The 20,420-nt window shown below is 39.8% G+C and overlaps 1 pseudogene; it reads right to left on the bottom strand.

Annotated features, from left to right (window-relative positions):
- Window positions 1-1,248: 1,248 nt before the first annotated feature.
- Window positions 1,249-16,157, bottom strand: LOC136319507 (translationally-controlled tumor protein-like; annotated as a pseudogene).
- Window positions 16,158-20,420: the final 4,263 nt, after the last annotated feature.

Here is a 20,420-nt window from a genome sequence, read left to right on the forward strand (position 1 = left end):
TGCAGCTGGAGACAGCAGGGATAGAACAAACTTCCCAAAGAGTGTCTATTTCTGTCAGTATTCAGTTTCCAAACCCACTGAGATCAATTGAATCCAGAGCATATACTGTGTTTCAAAAGCATTTTATCCCCAAGCCCTGCTTTGGAAAAATTCTCAGTGCCTTCAGTAGTTTTTAGCACAAAAGGATTTTTTAAAGACCATTGATGTCAACCAAGTCTGTTTAAAACTTGACAAATGTATAGTTTTTTAAAATTTCAGATATCATATTTTACCTCTGTCCAACTTTTCAATTTGGTTTACTTTGTAATTGAGATAATTGCCACTGAATTGAAATAGAGGAATAAGAAATTTCTAAAATGAAATAGTGGGCTGACTATTATTAACGCAGTAGGATAGCTGCTTAGTGATGTGATTGTGCCGTCAATACCCATTAGCATAGAGGAAAGAGCCTGAGAGAGATTTAGTAAACAACATGTTCCCTCTCAACATCTCTGGGAACACTGGTATAAATTCAGCAATTCTATTTCTTAACTGAGAAAAAAGAAACTTAGAACAATGTAGGAGACACAATAGGTTTTTTTTTTAAATGTTTGTTTCATTTATTTGTTTCTTAATCCTTTGCTGCATACTCAGAGAAAAGCCAAGGATTGTAAAATTATTTACTACTATGAGGATCAGAAATCATCTTGAATATAGCATTTATGTTATTTAGGAATATCGTGTGTTTGTGTGAATGTGTGTGTGTGTATGTGTGTGGATGGGTGTGTGTTCTAAACCTGCATATTTGGAGTGATTGCTAGTGCTTCCAAAACTCATTTACTGATAGCTCAGTTCTCTGTTCTGTGACCTAATAGTCTAATAGCTATATACTATATTTAGGGACAAGAAAAGATGAAATATGTAAAGTTATATTACATTAAAAAATATTCAAGTGGTAAATTAAAACTGTGCTTAGCTTGTCAATGAATCAGTGTAATGGAGATTAATTTCCACATAATTTTTAATGTCATGATGTTTTGTGAATCACCCCTCCCAATTCAATTATTCCTCTGTAAATTTTCTTTTTGAGTTTAAATGCATTTTATTTTTAGACAATGTACGTGACAAATATTTTTCCTAAAAACAATGCCTCCACTCCAAATAAATCAAGGGCAAAATTAATGAATTGCTCAAGGTAACATCAGCTGTCCTGGTCCTGGTGTGTGTTATGAATACAGGAAAAAGATCCAAATTGCCAGAGTGTTATTTTCACATTTCTAGACCATCCTTCATAAACAATCTTGTATGTGGTCACACTATTCTCACCGCAGTCCAGCAGCATAACCATTCCCTCTGGATTCCTGTTTTCACCACTGAAGAACTGGTAGGTTTGAAATTAGCAAGGATGTGCTTGATCTGTTCCTCAGCCCATCATAAAAGGTTTTATTCTTGCAGGTCTCTGTTCTTCAAGTTTCCCTTTGATTGATTTTATGTCATCTTTGATGTACTTCCTGTAGGGTTCTTTTGTGAAGCTAGTTTCCTGCAGATGATGATTCCTGACAATATCAACAGCAGTGACTCTTGTGCTTTGGGGACCTTCACCCTCAGGCCTTCAGTGGAGGCATTTCCACCAATGAGCCAGTCGTGGATGTTACCCTGTCTCTCTGCTCATCTTCTTCCACCTGCCAGCACAGCCAGTCGGCGATCTTCCAGATCTTGGAGACGTCGAAAACTCGTCAAGGCTGATGAGGTCTCAGTAGTGAGCAGGAGGCCACTGGAGGAAGAGACCGCGGCACTGGCTTAGCAGGAGCGCGGAGCTCTAACCGAGCGCCGGGCGCAGCCAGGAGCTGCTCTTCCAGGCAGGGGGAAGCGGGCAGAAAAGTCTGTAAACTTTTTTAAAATTTAGTACAAAGACAATAATTTGGGTCGTTTCCAGTTAATTTAATGGTCCGTCCGTTTTTTCCCTACCCCTCCTCTGTCTTCCTACTCTCTTTCTGTCCCTCCGTTGTCATCCCAGCTACAGCGAGTGCCCGGCCACGCCGCGTCCTGCCCAGCCTTCCCGTTCCCGGCTAGTCTCCCTTCAGCTCAGCGAATCCCCTGGTGAGGTGCCTTTCTCACCCCAAGAACCTGAAAATGAGGGAAACTTTGCCCACTAGGAAAAGTCATCTGAGGCAGGAGTCAGAGCAGAGACAGACACGACAGTTTCAAGGCCCGCAGGAAAGCTCTCCTCGGGAAACTGGGAGCATGATACCATATTCAAACATAATCGACATATTCATTACACACATCCAGACATAAAATAAAATAATTAGGATATTAATTAACATATGCAAAGAAAGAGTGTGTGGAACCAGACCATGTTCAACTGACCGGGCTGGTTATCTCTAGAGGCCTGGAAGACAGGTCCAGAGGCTGTTGAAGCAATGCCCTTCCGAAGTGCGTGGTTGGACCAGCCCAGAATGATAGTTGTGGGGAGCTCTTAGGACTACCAGGTCACACCCATGCCCGGACTCCGCACAGATTCTGATTCCATTTACCTGGGCTAGTGCCCAGCTTTGGTACTTTTTTAAGAGCTGTTATCTTTGACATATAAACATCATATATATTTAAGGTATACTATTTGATGTTTTGATATATGTGTACATTGTGAAAAGATCACCACAGTCCGGCTAATAAATATATTTACCGCCTCTACATAGTAGCTGTTGTGTGTGTGTGTGTGTGTGTGTGTGTGTGTGTGTCTTAGCCTTGGTATCTTTTAAATGCTCTGCAAGAGATTGTAATCCAGGTAAACTCTAAATTTGTAACCCTCTGGTAAACTCTAAGTTCCAATTGTAAGACAGGATCAGCGGGCTACCTGAGTTCATTCCTTACATCAACACCAAGACAGCTAACATTTGATTCTGACTCCACATTTACTGAGAAATCCCTGGCTCACTGGAATTCAGCTCTAGAAAGAGTTCACACTCATCAGTTTCTTGTGATTATTCTCTTGCGCATTCTAAAAGAGCTTCTTGTCATGATTTCCAAGTCATTTATGAAAAAAGAAAAGTTCAGTTTTTAAATTTTTTAATGAATTTATTAGGCTGACATTGGTTAATAAAATTATATAGGTTCCAGGTGTACAATTATATAACACATCTCCTGTATATTGTACTGTGTGTTCACCACCCCAAGTCAAGTCTCCTTCCATCACCATCTATCCCCCCTTACCCTCTTCTACCTCCCTCCATATTCAGGTGTCTTTTTTTAATGTGAGAATTTCTAGTCTGTGAGACAGTTCTATTTCTCACAGTAAATCAATGAATTGGAATTCCTGTGTTCATTCTAGTCTCCTGTGGATTTTAATTATCATGGTTTTGTCTTTCACCCCTTAGTGCAAACAAGTTCCTTGCCTGGGGCCTTCAGTGTAAGATGAGATTTAGTCAATTTTCCCTACAGACCCTGCTGCCCCTTATTCACCTGCTCCTACTGTCACATCCTGCAGCTGAATTAAATCCCTCTGAAGTGCAGTTCTGGACAGTTACAATTCTGCTTAAAAATCTCCCAGGACTTCCCCACTGCCTTTGGTCCCAACTTACCTTTCTCCACTCAGTGCTTTCCTTGAGAACCCAATGCTCCAGGCAAACAATCATGCAAGCACCACATTTTCCTGCCTATTAATTTTAAGATGAAGCTGCTCCTTCATATGACACACTCTCGCTTTCACCCTCTTATCTCTCCTCACAATTTAACTGGCTAATACAATGTCCTCTTAACTGTGATCTCAGTCATGCTGCCTGACCCATCACCCTAGCCGAAAGGCCTATTCCTTCTGGACATCCCTTATCAATACCATCCCGGTGTGTTTCCCCCATCTAGGGCTTGATCCTTGCCCTGCCTACTAGGTATTTCCCCTCTTCATTTTAGTCACATCTGGCCTTAAAATCTTTCTCTTTTGGAGGCTTTTTCTGACTCCTAAGCCTCAGTGAGATTCCTTATATAGAGTCCCACAATGCTTTCTGTTACCCTGTTGTGACAGTCATCACATTGCAATTACTTGCTCAGAGTCTGTGGTCCCTGCTGCTCTGTGAGTTCCATGAACATTGAACATAGGGCAAGTCTGTTTTATTCACTGCTGAGTATCAGGCTTCTAGCACAGTGCCTGCCACGTAGTAAATACTAAATATATATTTGTCAGATGGATGTCGAATGAATTCAATTTCGATTCCACACATTTTACTAAGTGCCTACGACATCCCAGACTATGTCCTAAAAGCTTGAGCTATATCAATGAACAAAGAAAATAAAGATGTCTTCCCTCCTGGAGCTCAGAGTCTAGCAGGGAGAGACAGATGATAAACATGATAAATAAGGAAATTATAAAATATATTAGAAAGTGGTAAGTGCAATGACAAGGTAAAGCAATATAAAAATGAAAAAGTAAAGTATGAAGAAAATAGGGTGCACAATTCACAGCATGAAATAAGGTGGTAAGGACGGGTCCCACTGCAATGGTGGCTTTTGAGCAAAGACTTGAAGAGGTTGAGGAAGTTAGTCATGTAGGCGTCTAGGCCAGGGAAAGAGTGTTTCAGGATGGATGGCCAGTACAGAGGCCTGGAGAATTCCTGGTGTGTTGGGGAACTAGCAGGAGGTGGTGTGTCTAGAACAAGTCAGCAAGGAGTAGAAAAAGAGTTAACATTATCAGGGGGCCTTTGGCCATTTGTAAAGATTTTGGCTTTCATGATAAGTTGAAAAGGGAAGCTATTGTAAGATTTTAAACATGATCTGATCAATCTGACTTACGTTTTACAAGAATTACTCTGGCAGCCAGGTTATTAATAGTCTAAGGGAGGAAGACAAAGTTTAAAGTAGAGAGACCAGTTAGAAGGTAAGAGACCTGTCAGGACCAGCTTATTTGGATCAGAGTGGTAACTTGGCAGATGGTGAGAAATGATCAAATTTTGGATTATTTTTTTAAAAAGGTAGAGCCAACAAGCTTTCCTGACAGTTTGTACGTGAAATGCGAGAGAAGAGGAGCCACAGAGGACTCCCAGGTTTCAAGTCTGAGCAAACAGAAGGACAGAGTTGCTATAAACTGAAAGGGTGGAAGTGGTGGGGTAAGCAGATTTTGGGGGACTTCAGTTTTGGACATGTTAGATATGGGATATTTATTAGATATTCAAGTTGGGATATCAAGACCCCAGTTGGATATATGAATCTTAAGTTCAAATAGAGAATCTGGGTTGGAGATTTGGGAGTCATCAGCAAGAAGGTGGTGTTTAGAATCACAAGTCTAGATGAGGTTATCAAGGGGGTGAGTGTAGACAGAGAGGCAAAGAGGACAAGTAATCAAGTTCTGGGACATGTCAGCATGAAGAAATATGAAAGAAGCTAATGAACAAACAAAGGACTCAAAAAGAAACAAGAAAGAGGATGAAACCAATATTGTTCTGGAAGCCAAGAAAAGGCTGTATTTCAGGGAGAGTGATGAATTGTGACAAATGCTACTAATATGTCAGATAAAGACAGAACTGGCCATTACATTTAGCATTTGATTATTAGAGACCTTTTTTTTTTTTTTTTTTTTTTTTGTATTTTTCTGAAGCTTGAAACGGGGAGAGACAGTAAGACAGACTCCCGCATGCGCCCGACCGGGATCCACCCAGCACGCCCACCAGGGGGCGATACTCTGCCCACCAGGGGGTGATGCTCTGCCCCTCCGGGGCATTGCTCTGTTGCGACCAGAGCCACTCTAGCGTCTGGGGCAGAGGCCAAGGAGCCATCCCCAGAGCCCATCCATCTTTGCTCCAATGGAGCCTCGCTGCGGGAGGGGAAGAGAGAGACAGAGAGGAAGGAGAGGGGGAGGGGTGGAGAAGCAGATGGGCGCTTCTCCTGTGTGCCCTGGCCGGGAATTGAACCCGGGACTTCTGCACGCCAGGCCGACGCTCTACCACTGAGCCAACCAGCCAGGGCCTTGATTATTAGAGACCTTTATAAAGGTAGGTTTGGAGGTGTGATGGAGGTAAAAGCCTTTTTTTTTTTTTTTTTTTTTTTTTTTTTTTGTATTTTTCTGAAGTGAGAAGCAGGGAAGCAGAGAGACAGACTCCTGCATGCCCCCCACCAGGATCCACCTGGCATACCCACTAGGGAGAGATGTTTTGCCCATCTGGGGCATTGCTCCATTGCAACCAGAACCATTCTAGTGCCTGAGGTGGAGGCTATGGAGCCATGCCCAGGCCAACTTTGCTCCAATGGAGCCTTGGCTGTGGGAAAGGAAGAGAGAGCTAGAAATAAAGGAAAGGGGGAAGGGGGAAGAAGCAGATGGGTGCTTTACCTGTGTGCCCTGGCCAGGAATCAAACCCAGGACTTTCACATGCCAGGCTGGTGCTCTATCACTGAGCCAACCAGCCAGGTTCGGTAAGAACCTCTTTACAATGGACTTTAGAGAAAATGAGAGGAGAGGAATTCAAGGATGAATAAATGCATGGCCTTGATCTCATTTTGCCTTCTGTTAATATCATTGTGTCTTCACTTTGTCTCCTCTTCTAGATTTTAAACTGCTTGAAGACAGGAAGATGCTATGTCTTTGAAAGTTCCATAGCAGCTATGGAACCTGGCACAAAGCCAGCATACAACAGGCACTCTATAAATGTTGGCTAACTGACTGATACACTGAAAGAACATTAAGGGTGAAATTACTCTTATTTCTTATATCCTTATTCTTTTGTCTTCCCCTATTCGTTTTATAATTCTTCCTTCCCTTCCCCCTCCCACTCAGACAGAGGCGCAGAGTCCTCCAGCACCTTCTGGCTGCCCCAGCTTTAGCCATCCTCACTTCACCTCTCTCCTGCTCAACAATCTACCCACATTGAACCTATTCCCTCAGGAGGGCCATGGGAGTAAACACAAGATCGCATAAGAGAACTCCAACTTGGGAATCTAGCATTTCATAGGGACTTATAGTGGCTAAAATCCACCTAAGAAATGTACTCTAATGCTCATAGTAAAGACCAGTAGGAACCAGAGCTCACAATACAAGAAAAAGAACTTGGAATTTAAAATAGTGTTTTATTTTTCTTCATTTAATCTGAATTACACACTTTCAACAGGAATATTAACCAGCTGTTTCTAATAGAATAAGACCAAATTGTCTGCTCATGGTATTAGCTTTTAAAATGGTAAAAGGGAATTAAATTTTTTCCAGTGAGGCATGGAACTATCTGTCTAATGATTTAATGTGCTTTCTTCAGATTCATCACTGTAATGGGTTGGTCTCAGGCTGCCATATAGTCTTTAGTTAGTTCTGGAGTATAGAATTTAAATTGCTAGATTTTATTCATTCATTTATTTAAGGGATACTTATATATGTTAGCTACTGTGGTTTAACAACAACGATAAAGAATACATTTAAAGTAAAGGCCAGGCCCTGGCCTGTTGGCTCAGCGGTAGAGCGTCGGCCTGGTGTGCGGGGGACCCAGGTTCGATTCCCGGCCAGGGCACATAGGAGAAGCGCCCATTTGCTTCTCCACCCCCCCTCCTTCCTCTCTGTCTCTTCCCCTCCCACAGCCGAGGCTCCATTGGAGCAAAGATGGCCCGGGCACTGGGGATGGCTCCTTGGCCTCTGCCCCAGGCACTAGAGTGGCTCTGGTTGCAGCAGAGCGACGCCCCGGAGGGGCAGAGCATTGCCCCCTGGTGGGCAGAGCGTCGCCCCTGGTGAGCGTGCAGGGTGGATCCGGGTCGAGCGCATGCGGGAGTCTGTCTGACTGTCTCTCCCCGTTTCCAGCTTGAAAATTAAAAAAAAAAAAAAAAAAAAAAAAAAAAAAAAAAAAAGATAAAGTAAAGGCCAGATAATACCAGTTTAAGAATTAGCAATCACTGTTGCCCGTTAGGGTTGGTAGGCTAAAACTAACTATAAATTTCCTTGTTTCTTTTCTAACCTCTCCTTTGCAATTATGAAATACCATTCAACTATGAGCTTCAAACATTTATACAAATATATTTTAAATAATTGAATCCTCAATAGATAGGAGCTGTTATTGGAAATGAAAACATTACAGCACAAAGAAAGAAACAGACTTAGTTCAAGTTATTTGACAACTAATGTGAAAACGAGCTTAAGCAACAGAATTATTCAGGCATGAAGTCTGAAAGCAGCTTGATAAATGCCTTCCACCAGCTTGAAGGTAAGAACGGTATAAAATTCAATAAAACAAGTGATTTCCACAGGGAGAACGCACACAGGAAGGGTACTGAGAACATTTCTGCCATCTGGGTTCCTTATTTTTTCCAAGCAATTAGCAAAAAGTGACCACATGATTTTTCCTTGGTTTACAAAGAGCACCTGGAAGGCAAAGATCAGCACCTGGGGGTGAACAAGGGGGCCCAGCAAAGTGAGAGGAGCTGACTGTAATCTGTAAACAGCATGGTGATTAAAGAACCAAGTGCAGCCTGACATGTAGTGACGCAGTAGATAAAGCATCAGCTTGGAATGCTGAGGTCACTGGTCAAAACCCCAGGCTTGACAGGTCAAGGCACATATGAGAAGTAGCTACTATGGGTTGATGCTTCCCTTCTTCCTCTCTCTCTCTTTCTCCTCTCTCTAAAAAACAAACAAAAAACCCCTAGGTGTATATATTATAAATTCATTAATATTTTAATCAAAGGAAAATAGAGAAGAAAAGAAGTGAATCCTAACTACTGAGTTTCTTCAGGAAATAAAAAGATTATCTGCTCAGCAAAGTGTATTAGTTAGAGTTCAGCTTATCCCTGAACATCTATTCTATGAGGTCCAGGCTAGGCGACACCAGCTGTTGCAATTCAAGCTGTCTTTTGTATTAGGCAATTTTGCAATAAGGTAAAGAGTTAAAATCAGCCAGCTTTTTCCATTTCCCTTTGCAACCCTTCCCCCCAACAATCAAGCTATCAGAACAACAAAATAAAACCAAAACAGTCTCTCAGTAAGTACATTTTATGAGTTTCTTCTCTATCATTATTCTCTTGTGGCTCGGCAATTTTTTTCTGACAAGTGTATTTATCTTCTGTGCAATGCCGGGATTCATGGTCTTCTGCCATCCACTGCAGTAATAATTTAGCTGGATAAAAGGTAATGAGCAAGTCCATTTTGAAAGTCAATTTGTCATTTTTGCGTTTTAAACTATTTTTCCTCATCCCCCAAATCCATTTTGGGTGGATTTAAAAGTTAGACTAATTAAAATACCGAAGTTTAGAAATCAGAATAGAATATAATTTAACAGCTATGAACAACTTAGAAACAATAGATAAAATAGTAAAGAAAATACTGACAGATTTGAGTGCATACAAATAACATCATTTGCTCATAGAAAACAAAAAGGAGTTACAGTTTTTATTTTAAGAGCTCTTGAAGGAGAATGAATCCATCTCTGTGGTATTATCAGATCTTCTATTATTGCTTTAACCATAATATAAAAACCTTTTATAATATACTTTAAAAACCCTCAATATGAGTCCAAATAAATCATAATAAATCATAAGCCAAAATAAATCATTGAAGATTGAATAAATAAGAAAAGAACACTAAGCCTTAAAAAAGTAAATAAGCAAATGCCACAAATAGTCAAATTCTTTTTTTATTATTATTAAATTTAATGCAGCAACATTGATAAATCAGGATACATATGTTGAGAGAAAACATCTCCAGATTATTTTGACATTTGATTGTGCTGTATACCCCTCCTCCAAAGTCAAATTGTCTTCTGTCACCTTCTATCTGGTTTTCTTTGTGCCCCTCCCCTCCCCCACCCCCTCTTTCCTTCCTCCCCCCCTACCCCCTACCCCTACCCCCCCACCCCTGTTGCCATCACATTCTTGTTCATGTCTCTGAGTCTCATTTTTATGTCCCATCTATGTATGGATTCATATAGTTCTTAGTTTTTTTCTGGTTTACTTATTTCACTCCGTATAATGTTATCAAGGTCCATCCATGTTATTGTAAATGATCCGATGTCATCATTTCTTATGGCTGAGTAGTATTCCATAGTATATATGTACCAAAGCTTTTTAATCCACTCGTCCTCTGACGGACACTTGGGCTGTTTCCAGATCTTTGCTACTGTGAACAATGCTGCCACAAACATGGGGGTGCATTTCTCCTTTTGGAGCCGTTCTATGGTGTTCTTGGGGTATATTCCTAAAAGTGGGATAGCTGGGTCAAAAGGCAGTTCGATTTTCAGTTTTTTGAGGAATCTCCATACTGTTTTCCACAGTGGCTGTACCAGTCTGCATTCCCACCAGCAGTGCAGGAGGGTTCTCTTTTCTCCACATCCTCGCCAGCACTTATTCTGTGTTGTTTTGTTGATGAGCGCCATTCTGAATAGTCAAATTCTTACAAGAAGAAATCTGTGGACTCAATTAGCATATTGGAAAAAAGAATCAAGTGCATTAATGAACAAAGAAATGAAAATCAATCAATGAGATGTACTCCCCCCCCACTGAATTAGAAAAAGATATAATTATACACATTGCTTATGAAAGTACAAAATAGTGGCTATATGAATTGCTTCAAAATTTTTAGACCCAATGTTGGGTCCAGAATGTTGGATTCACTGTTGATCAAGAGCTATACAAATGTCTAAGTTTCTGTTTTCTGCCAAAGTGACAGATTAGCCTGGGGTTGTGGGCTCCAATCCTCAAAAGCAGCTCTGATGTAACTATAGAAGTGAGAGAAAGGTATGGATTCCAGGATTAAACATCACCAATGATGGTAATCATTAAAAAATCCACTGAGGATTCTTGTTTTGGTCAATTATTATATTGAGAGTAGTAAAATGGGTGATCTCCTCCTTCTATTATTTCATCTACAATTATTAGCTGTAATCTTTTATAAAGAAGAGCTTTTCTTCTTTCTTTTAAGTAGAACTATATAGGCTTTTGGAGGTTATAATCAATTGTCATTATTGTTATTTTTTAATGCTCAAATTGTTCCAAATTTAACCAGTAAAATTTCCTATATATCAATTCCTATGTCCCTTTGATATGACCCAATTCATTTTTCAGCACTTCTTTGATTTATGAGATGTGTCCGAGGCTCACCTTGAACTTTTCCTACCCTTGACCTGGAATCAGCCATTTTCCAAGATGTCAATTCCTTCTAGTGGAGATTGGTATTTAGAAACTCATAAAGGCACAGATGAATCCTTAATGATGAAATTTCAAGTATTGCTATAATATATATATATGTATACACACACACACACACACACACACACATATATATATATATATATATTTTTTTTTTGCATGGGACCTTTTGGATTAGACAGGCCCTTCTGAAAGCTTCTCCAATTACACTGTGTATAACACTGTATATAACAGTGTTCCTCGAAAGAATAGGCTGGCCGAGAGACACACAACTTCCTGGAGCATCAGAAAGCTGAATGAGACTGAGAAGGGGTGATTAGAACAGAATCACCACCTTAGTTTCAACTGCAGTGCCAGAAAAAAATGACTTTAGAAAAAAGTTATGGGCTCTTACCCCCTGACATTTCTACTTCATCTGGGTCATTGAATAGACAGACATAGTGCAAAGCTAAAACTCCTTCCAGATGTGTTCTTCATGTATTCATTTACTCCACCCACAGAATCCAATCTATTCTAATATGAATTGAGTAACAGGCTTGGTTGTTCAAGGCTGTGTTAGTCTCCAAGCCTTGGGCTATATCAGCCTGAACAGGAGAATATGGAGTGCCCAGTTACTGAACATGAACATGTGTGAACTATATAAATTCTATGTAGCATAAATACATTGTATCACTCATACCAAACTTGATTTTCTGATCTTAAACTTTCTCACTGCAGCCATGCTGTGTGGACAGTAGGTAATCCTGTCCAGGGTTCACTGATCTATACATAGTCACCTCATTCAATCAGATTCTTAATCTCAAGGATTTGAGTCAAGAGACCTAGAGGGAGGCTTCAGTCATCAGTGATCGAATGTGGAGTTGGGCCAGTGGCCCAGGATAATGTGTGGAGGTAAAGAAAGATGACCGAGATGATGACAATTGGACTAGACTGTAGAAAGAATCAGGGATAAAGGAGATGACACCATCAATAAGAAACAGAGCTTGTGATATTCCAGTCCTCTGTCTCATTATCTTGGAGTCTGTGAAGTTTCTGTAGCCTTGAAACTAATTTCTTTCTTCAGTGAGGTTAGTTTGATTGTTCTTTGCAACTGAAAAATCTTGTTTCTAATACTATAGTATATAATTGTGCATACCTTTTTCCCCATTCTTTTTGTTATAGGGATCCATTGTGTTTTGGCTTATTTTTAACTGTAGTTATCTGATGAATAGGACATTGTTAAATATTTGCTTAGAAAAAAAAATACCTCTCTAGAAAATATTAAATGACACAACAACATATTTTGCAAGAACAATAAAAATTTTATGAATCGGTGTCTCGCTAGCTAAGATTTGGATCAATCAATCTAAAGTTGACCCTTGAATAACATGGGTTTGAACTGCATGTTCCACTTATTAGTCAATTTTTTTCCATCTTGTAAATAGACTACTTCTTAAGCTTACACTATTGATATAGTATAGTATTTTCTCTTCTTTTAAATTTTCTTAAGAACACTTTCTTTTTTCTAGCTTACTTTATTGTAAGACTAAAGTATACGTATACAAAATATATACAAAATATGTATCAGTCAACTTTATTTTTTTTAATTGACTTTAGAAAGAGCAGAAGGAAGAGAGAAAGAGAGAGAGAGAGAGAAAAATTTGTTTTTCCTCTCATCCATGTATCCACCGTTTGTGCCCTGATTGGGGATCAAACCCGCAACCTTGGCTTATTGGGACAATGCTCCAACCAACTGAGCTACCTGGCTAGGGCAAATATGTATTAATTGACTCTATGTTATTGGTAAGGCTTCCAGTCTACAGTAGGCTATTAGTAGTTAAGTTTTGGGGGAATCAAAAGTTATACACTGGTTCTCTACCTTGTGGGAGTTACATCTTGAGTCAGGATACCTCTGTGGTATTATTCTTGCTCCAGAGTTCCCTGTGGGATCAGAGTAGGGCTGGCTGTTGGTTGAACCCCCTTCTTTAGCTGGCTTTTTTCCTAACCCCATCCTGTTTTCTACATTCCTCTACAGGTTTCCCTTGCAGGCATTTTCTCAATGAAACACTTGCATAGTATTTTCATCTCAGTTCTATTTCTAGGGAATCCAAGTTAAGACAGTCATCTAACATTAAACCTGACTAAGCAAAGATGGCCTCCCACTTTGCTACTGCATGTGGATCTGCTAGCCCATCAGTGGAGGGACAACTGTCCAGGCTGATCATTTCACATTCAAGTATTAGCACACCTTGTATCATTGCACTTTGCTTTATTGCACTTTACAGATGCTGAGCTTTTAACAAATTGAAGGCAAGACCTTCCACCTTCAAAATGATTCTGACTTGCTTTATTGCAATACTTACTTTACTGTTGTGATCTAGAACCACATGTGTGCATATCGGAAGTGTGACGGTACAGTTTTCCTCTGTGAGAATGCCTCTCCATCTTATCATATATGTCTACCATTTAGCACCTGGTTCCAGAATTCTCTTCAGAGTTGTCTAATGTCTTTAATGAGCTGCATGAGGATGGAAGGAGAGACCCTGAGAGCATGTATTTAAAGAGGATGATAAAACTAAAAGATAGACACATTAATCTGCACAGATTTTACAGTGAGGTGAATCTATTGATAGAACGGTAGAAGATTCAGAGAGGAGATTGAGATTTGGCGTTAAGACGAGAGAAGGAAGAAATGCCCGATAGTGGAGTAACTGAAAGACATATTAGACCAAGGATATCTACTATTCAAATATAAGCTCTGTTGTTATGAAGTAAACTTCCTGTAACTTTAAATCTTCAGTATAAATTTAATTTGTCAGAACAACCTTGTGGGCTAGTGATGGAGTAAATTAAAAGTCAGGGCAGTAAAAATGCCAGCCCTTTGCTGACACCTACAGTTAGTAGTAACATGCTTTCAAGGAGGCAGTAGGCCAAGTGTCCTGGCTGCAAGTAACAGTAAGATGAATGATGGCCCTGGGGATACTAACAAAGACACAGAGAAGCAGCTATGGCATGAAACTCAGGACCAGTATGAGAAAGATCCTCCTTTCCCCTGGGGGGGGGGGGAACTAGAAAAAAATGTCAGAAGCAGGAAAGACACACACACATACACACACACACACACACACACACACACACACACACGGTCAGTGCCTCCTAACTATTGAGAACTCACAGTCTCTAATGAACTTCTGGCAAAGTGGAACACAAGGAATTTAAGTTTGTCACATGGTTACATAAACTTTACTTGTCTTTCTCTCCAACCCACCCCCTCCCCCAGGACTGACAACATTAAAGACTATAAGTGCTGTCCTTGGGAAGATTAAGTGCTTTTAAAAAGTATGCCTTGGAATAAACAAGACAGTCAAGATCTGGGAACCAAAAATAGCTTACTAAGAGGGAAGAGTACCTTTTCTTTCCTCCTCCCCTAAGGCCTACTGATTTTTCTCATGTTTCATCTTGAATACCCACCTTCATAAAGTGTCTCTTGACCTGTTCTCAATTAGCAATGACTTCTACCAGCTTTGAGCTGTCTGAAACTTGTAGTTTGAAGAGTTCCTACTAAACATTTGCCTGGCAGAATCTCAAGGGTTTTTACTGGCCACATGGAATTCTTCACATCAAGAAAGTCAATTCAGCTGTCTGGCCAAGCCTAGTTCAGAGACGAGATTTTAGAATGACTTTATAAACTCCAAAAATACAAGAACAACAGTTAACACATATAATAAAGATGTACTGTGTGCAAATTCTGTGCTCATATTAACTTATCTAACTTTCATGGTGATCCCATGAAATAAGTACTTATTCTCATTTTATAGGTAAGATAACTGAAAAACAGAGATGCTAAATAACTTCTTTAAGGAAGCAGCAAAGTCAAGATTGAACCCAAGCAGTCTGCCTTGAACTGCCTTGAACTGCCTTGAACTACAGTATGGTAAAGCATACTGTCTGTTGTATACATTCTAAAATTCTGGTTTACAGATTCTATTCTTCTCCCAACAAAATGCCATAACACCTTCTATGACAAAGCTCAGGAGGGTAGACAAAAGCGAACAGGATAGATTTTCTTTTTCTTTGTTCTGGGAAATCTCTAACTCTATAAATCCTTGAACTATTGGTATTCTTCACTTTTTTTTTTTTTTACCAAAAAGATTATGCATTCATAAATACCGAAGGATCTGGGCTTTTGCTATATATCTGTTGCCCCACATCAACCTTCAAAGTTTATGAATGTGTATCAGATAGTTGCTGTGTGAGTCCCAGGTCCAGAAACATGTATATTAAACATGTAATTATCCTAGCCTAGTTACGACAGAGAATAAGTCAGATATGTGCCCACTCTGTCACTATCTCTTGAAGAGCTTCTTTATCAACGAATATGGAACAGAGCAAACTTGAAAGTTGTCTGCCCTCTCAGAGTTTAGCAATCATTCTATTTTAATATTTATCTAGGATGAATGAAACTAATCTGTATGTTGACTATGTAATTATTTGTACGTCTTTAATCTTACTGGATTAAAGAACTAAAAGGGCATTTTATGTCTCCTATATTACCTTGCACAATGCCTTAGCCCCTACAGGGTCATTGAAGCGAGCTAAGTATATAAGGTACGTATTGAATCTGACAGGGTTTAAGCAGGAAATAGGAGAGAAATCAAGAAGATAAAGAATTAAAAGAAATAAAAAGAATGTAAAGAAATGACTGTTTACAAAGGTGTGGTTTAAGGGGAGGGGGTGAAATATATAAGGGTTAGTAAGAGCAGGGAGCTGCCAGCTCCTCTGGGTCTGAAGGCACAGGAGAGGGTGTAGCTGCTAGAATCTGGCAGGAGCTGAAACTGTAGGAGAAAGGCTGCCTAACAAGAGTTGTGAACGTGGGTGGGGGGACACAGCCACTGCCAAACTGTGACCCGGCAGAGAAAGACAAGGAGAGGGAAAGAGCTGATGGAACAAATACCTGGGGCTCTTTCTCTTCCCATAATCACCTGGAAGGGCCTCCCTATGGCCCAGCCACTGGAAGTCAACAGGCAGAGTGGATACTGCTGCAGAGTAACCTCTACGACAGAGGGGGAATATGCAGAGGACATGAGAACAAGGTCCATCTATGCGATCAGCACCTATTGATTACTTAGCATGTGTAAAACATGGGACTCAGTAACGTGAAGGAAACAGAAAAATGGCACAAGTCCTATGGGAAGTGGTTATTTACATTATGAAAATGATTCATAATGGATTGCAGCAGAAAAGCTTTTACTTGTTTAAAAGCAGAAGGGTGCAGTGCTGGTGGGAGTTAGTCACACCAGAGGAGCTGAGGAGGAGAGGGATGGCACTGGGACTGCCACCACCCTACTCCCTCCTCCCCTCCCTCCCTTTGTGACAGACACCAAGCTTTGGATTTTTTAAGTGTTCTCAGTAGGCTTGAAATGGGAAGTGACAATTCCCGTATCTCTCCTCCTCACCATCACTCCTCGGAGGAAGAGTCTGTTTAATTCTGTTGAGAATCTCTGTATCTCGTAAAAATATGCTTATACTGAAATTTTGATTGATTACTACAGATATTATTAACTTACCTCAGGAGAATAGCCCCAGAGAAGAGACCACTATTTAATAACTGTTGCAGATCATTGGTCCCATGGTTGACATAGTCACCCTGAGTGAAGGTCACCAGCTGGGAAGTCCAGGCAGCTCCTTAGTATCTCCTACATTTTTTTAAAGTATAATTTTAGTTTTTTCTAAGTAATACAGAGATAGTTTTAAAAAATATATTAGTATTACAAAACTTATAAAACAAACAACACAAACTTGACCCTGCTCCCTAAGCTCTTCCATCTCTATTTTCCTCTCCACAGAGTTACTATTTTCAAAACTTTTAGCTATTCTTCTGGTATTTATCTCTATACTTCTAAATATATAATGGTAAAATTTTGACATATATATATATATATATGAGAAATGTTTATAGTGGTCATATAGATAACATCATGCTTACAAAATCTTTAATTTTTTTTTTTTAGTCATTATTTTATTTGCTTTTTAATTCTGATTTCTCCATACCTTTGGATGAGGTTTCCAAGTGAAAATTTAGTACTTTAAAGATTAATTAATCTTTACAATAGGATATAAAAAATGTCTCTTAATGCCCACAGTATTTAACAAATATATTCTTAAGATATGCATAAACTACATTAATAAATAGATTTTAAGTTAATTTAAGGAAATTTAAGAAACTTATTGTTTAAAGATAGACCTGTTATAAGCTCTTTATCAAAATTACTTTTTTCCTGATCCTTGTTCATTAGTATTATATGCCTTATTTATTCCACCACAATGTCATATTTACTCTAAAAATATCCTTACATTCAATTTATGACCTATTGTGATGTAAAGATAATTTCTTTTTCTATTTTTTTTTGTATTGAATTTTGCAAGCTTTTTCTCTGTTAAGTGAATTACTCAGTCTCTGCCTCCGGTATCTTATTTGGATCCTAAATTGATGCTAGGTCTGTACGCTTTGTTCAATAAATTTGTAAGATTATTATGTTCCAAAGTTGTTTTTCAAAGAACCAATTCAGTTCCATTTCTGAATACCATCATTTCCCATCATTATAAAAATCTTTCTGAAAGCATTCTTTTTACTAAGTGATTTGATATGGTATCTATTTTGAGCATATGAACAAGCAAAATAATTTCTAAATCATAGCAAAGTATTTAAGTTATAGCTGAAAGTTTCATTCAGTTCTGTAAGCCTTTGTTAGAGTAGATGTGGATGTCCTCAACACAGAACAAGGTACTAAAATATCAGATTCAACACCTGAATTCAAAAAGTTTACAGTGTTTAGAGTGATGCATACTCTAAAGAAGTAAAATATGACATGTATATATGGAGTTTGAGAGCCAAAATGAGTTATGTAGGTAAGCAGTGCATGTGGGATCTTCAAGAAATGGAGACATCAGTGTGAGCTGAGGTAGTCAATGTAAGGTTTTGTGTGTTTGTTGAGATCAAAGAGCCTTAAAAATTGAGCAGGGTGTAGGAAGGGCAAGATAGTGAACAAAAGACTTGGCAGAAATGACCTGTGGTATCTGGGAGACACTGAAGACACCAACTTGCTTGCATTGAGTTGAAGCACAGAGGGCTAGAGTAGAACCAATCAGGCAAAAAGAGTTCTCCTTCCACATTGTGAAATATGACACTGGGATGGTTTTTACTGTAAAGCTGTCTTCCTACTATTGTACAAATGTGCTGGGGACACTCAAGTCTCAACTTATGCAAGGTGGACTTTGGAAAAAATGTTGCATGTTATGCACCAACAAGTTTTGTCATGAGAAAGAATTGTGTGTCATATGGAACTACGAAGTGGTTTGAATTCGGGAGATTTATCTCAAAATGTGCACAAAGTATGCATTTTCATGGCATCGGTGCAGGTCGCTTCAGAGTTATTTATATCATTCCAGCCCAGCCCACCTCATTTTCCTCCTTTCCTCATTTGCATTGTGGTCATGCCTGGAAGGGTTCTAGAAAGGCTAGACTTGTATTTGGAGAGCCACTCACACCAGATTTGTGACCAGTCATGCATGGTTCGTTAGGTTTCGTGTTTATGTCAAAATGGTGAAGTTTCAGGTGCTAATATGGAAGCAATATAAGTGCATTTTAAAGTGTTTTTGACTAGTGCAAAATTTGAGTTGCTAAGATAAATATAGAGTCAAAATAAACATCATAGAACTGGGGATTCTTTGTATTTTCTTACCAAGAGTCCAAAGCAGATCAATTTACTGAACAGCAGTTTATTAAAAGATTAGTTTGCTGAAAAACCAATTTGCTGAGCACCAGTTCATCAAATCATGATTTATGGATTAGCAATTAGCTAATTGATTACTTCATGAAAAGACTCATTTGCTGAATTATCAATACACTAAAAACCATTCCATTAACTATTATAGTAGAATGGCATATTTACTCATTCTATTCACAAAGCTTCAAAGAAAATATGGCTATTTTAATTTTTAATGATTAATTCCATCTTTCTTATGAGAACTCCATCCCACTCCCAATCTCCTATCCTACTTGTTAGTGTGGGGCCGGGGAACTTAAATTAAGTATTTACCATTATATTCTGGTTTCAAACATTTCCTTTTAGTCTATACTTTTTCAGTAAATGCTTATTTTTTTCACAGTTTTTCACTCTCTACCTTGTCCCTGAAATAGATGGCATTTGGGGTCATGGCTTTATGCATGGATGTGGCAGTAGTAGGGGAAAGGAGAGTGCTCTGACCTGAGTGGGTCCTGGTACTTCTGGGGAAAGAATGCTGTCTGTCCATCTTGTCCCTAATTTCATTGCTGACTCATGTTGCTGAAATCTGCTAAGGTTGCTGGAGAACCTGTGGTCTAGTTTCTTTTGGAGAAGTCTAGTCTGCCCATTCAAACTCACCTTGGCTGTTGATGACGCTGCATATTTTCCCTACGATTTCACTGTGAATCCTGAGTCATGGCCCTGGAGATACGGCTCTCATTATTGTAGGATGACCTCCAAAAGCTTATCAGCCAGCAACATCAACTCCTATGTGCTCTGCCACGGGCCACATGGGAGCTATGGTTAACTTTCCTTGTCACCAGAAGCTGAGCAAGTCAAGGCAGCCCCCCCCCCTCCAAGACCATGCAATCTCATAACTCAGCCAATTTTACTCTAAAGCAGCTGCCTTAAGTTTGTAAAGGGCTGCTCACAGAGTTGTGTGCTCTGGCATTGTGTGGCACAAGGGTCTTTAGCTACCTGTGTGCCGTTTACATCTTTCTTCTCAGTCTATCTTCTGGGGGATATCAGCCCAGAATTGAGAAATTAGACAGCAAATATTTTAAGTCTTGTTTTCTTTCTACTTCTGTCCTCTTGTCTTCTCCATAACCTAGAACCTGAAAGGACCCCTCTCACCAGCTCTTCCCTTCCATATCTTTCTTCCTGGAAGGGAAGCTTTCTCACTCCCCTCCTCCCTTCTTTGGGCTATAATGACAGACGGGCTCCCTGCCAGAGAACTTAACTTACTGGGGAGAAGAAAGAAAACTTAATGTTTGAGAGATAAAACGTTGTTTGTTTTGTTTTTTTTTTTTTGTATTTTTCTGAAGCTGGAAACAGGGAGAGACAGTCAGACAGACTCCCGCATGCGCCCACCAGGGGCGATGCTCTGCCCACCAGGGGCGACGCTCTGCCCACCAGGGGGCGATGCTCTGCCCCTCCGGGGCGTCGCTCTGCCGTGACCAGAGCCACTCTAGCACCTGAGGCAGAGGCCAAGGAGCCATCCCCAGCGCCCGGGCCATCTTTGCTCCAATGGAGCCTTGGCTGCGGGAGGGGAAGAGAGAGACAGAGAGGAAGGGGGCG

Source organism: Saccopteryx bilineata, chromosome 1 (genome assembly GCF_036850765.1).
Source record: "Saccopteryx bilineata isolate mSacBil1 chromosome 1, mSacBil1_pri_phased_curated, whole genome shotgun sequence".
NCBI lineage: Eukaryota > Metazoa > Chordata > Mammalia > Chiroptera > Emballonuridae > Saccopteryx > Saccopteryx bilineata.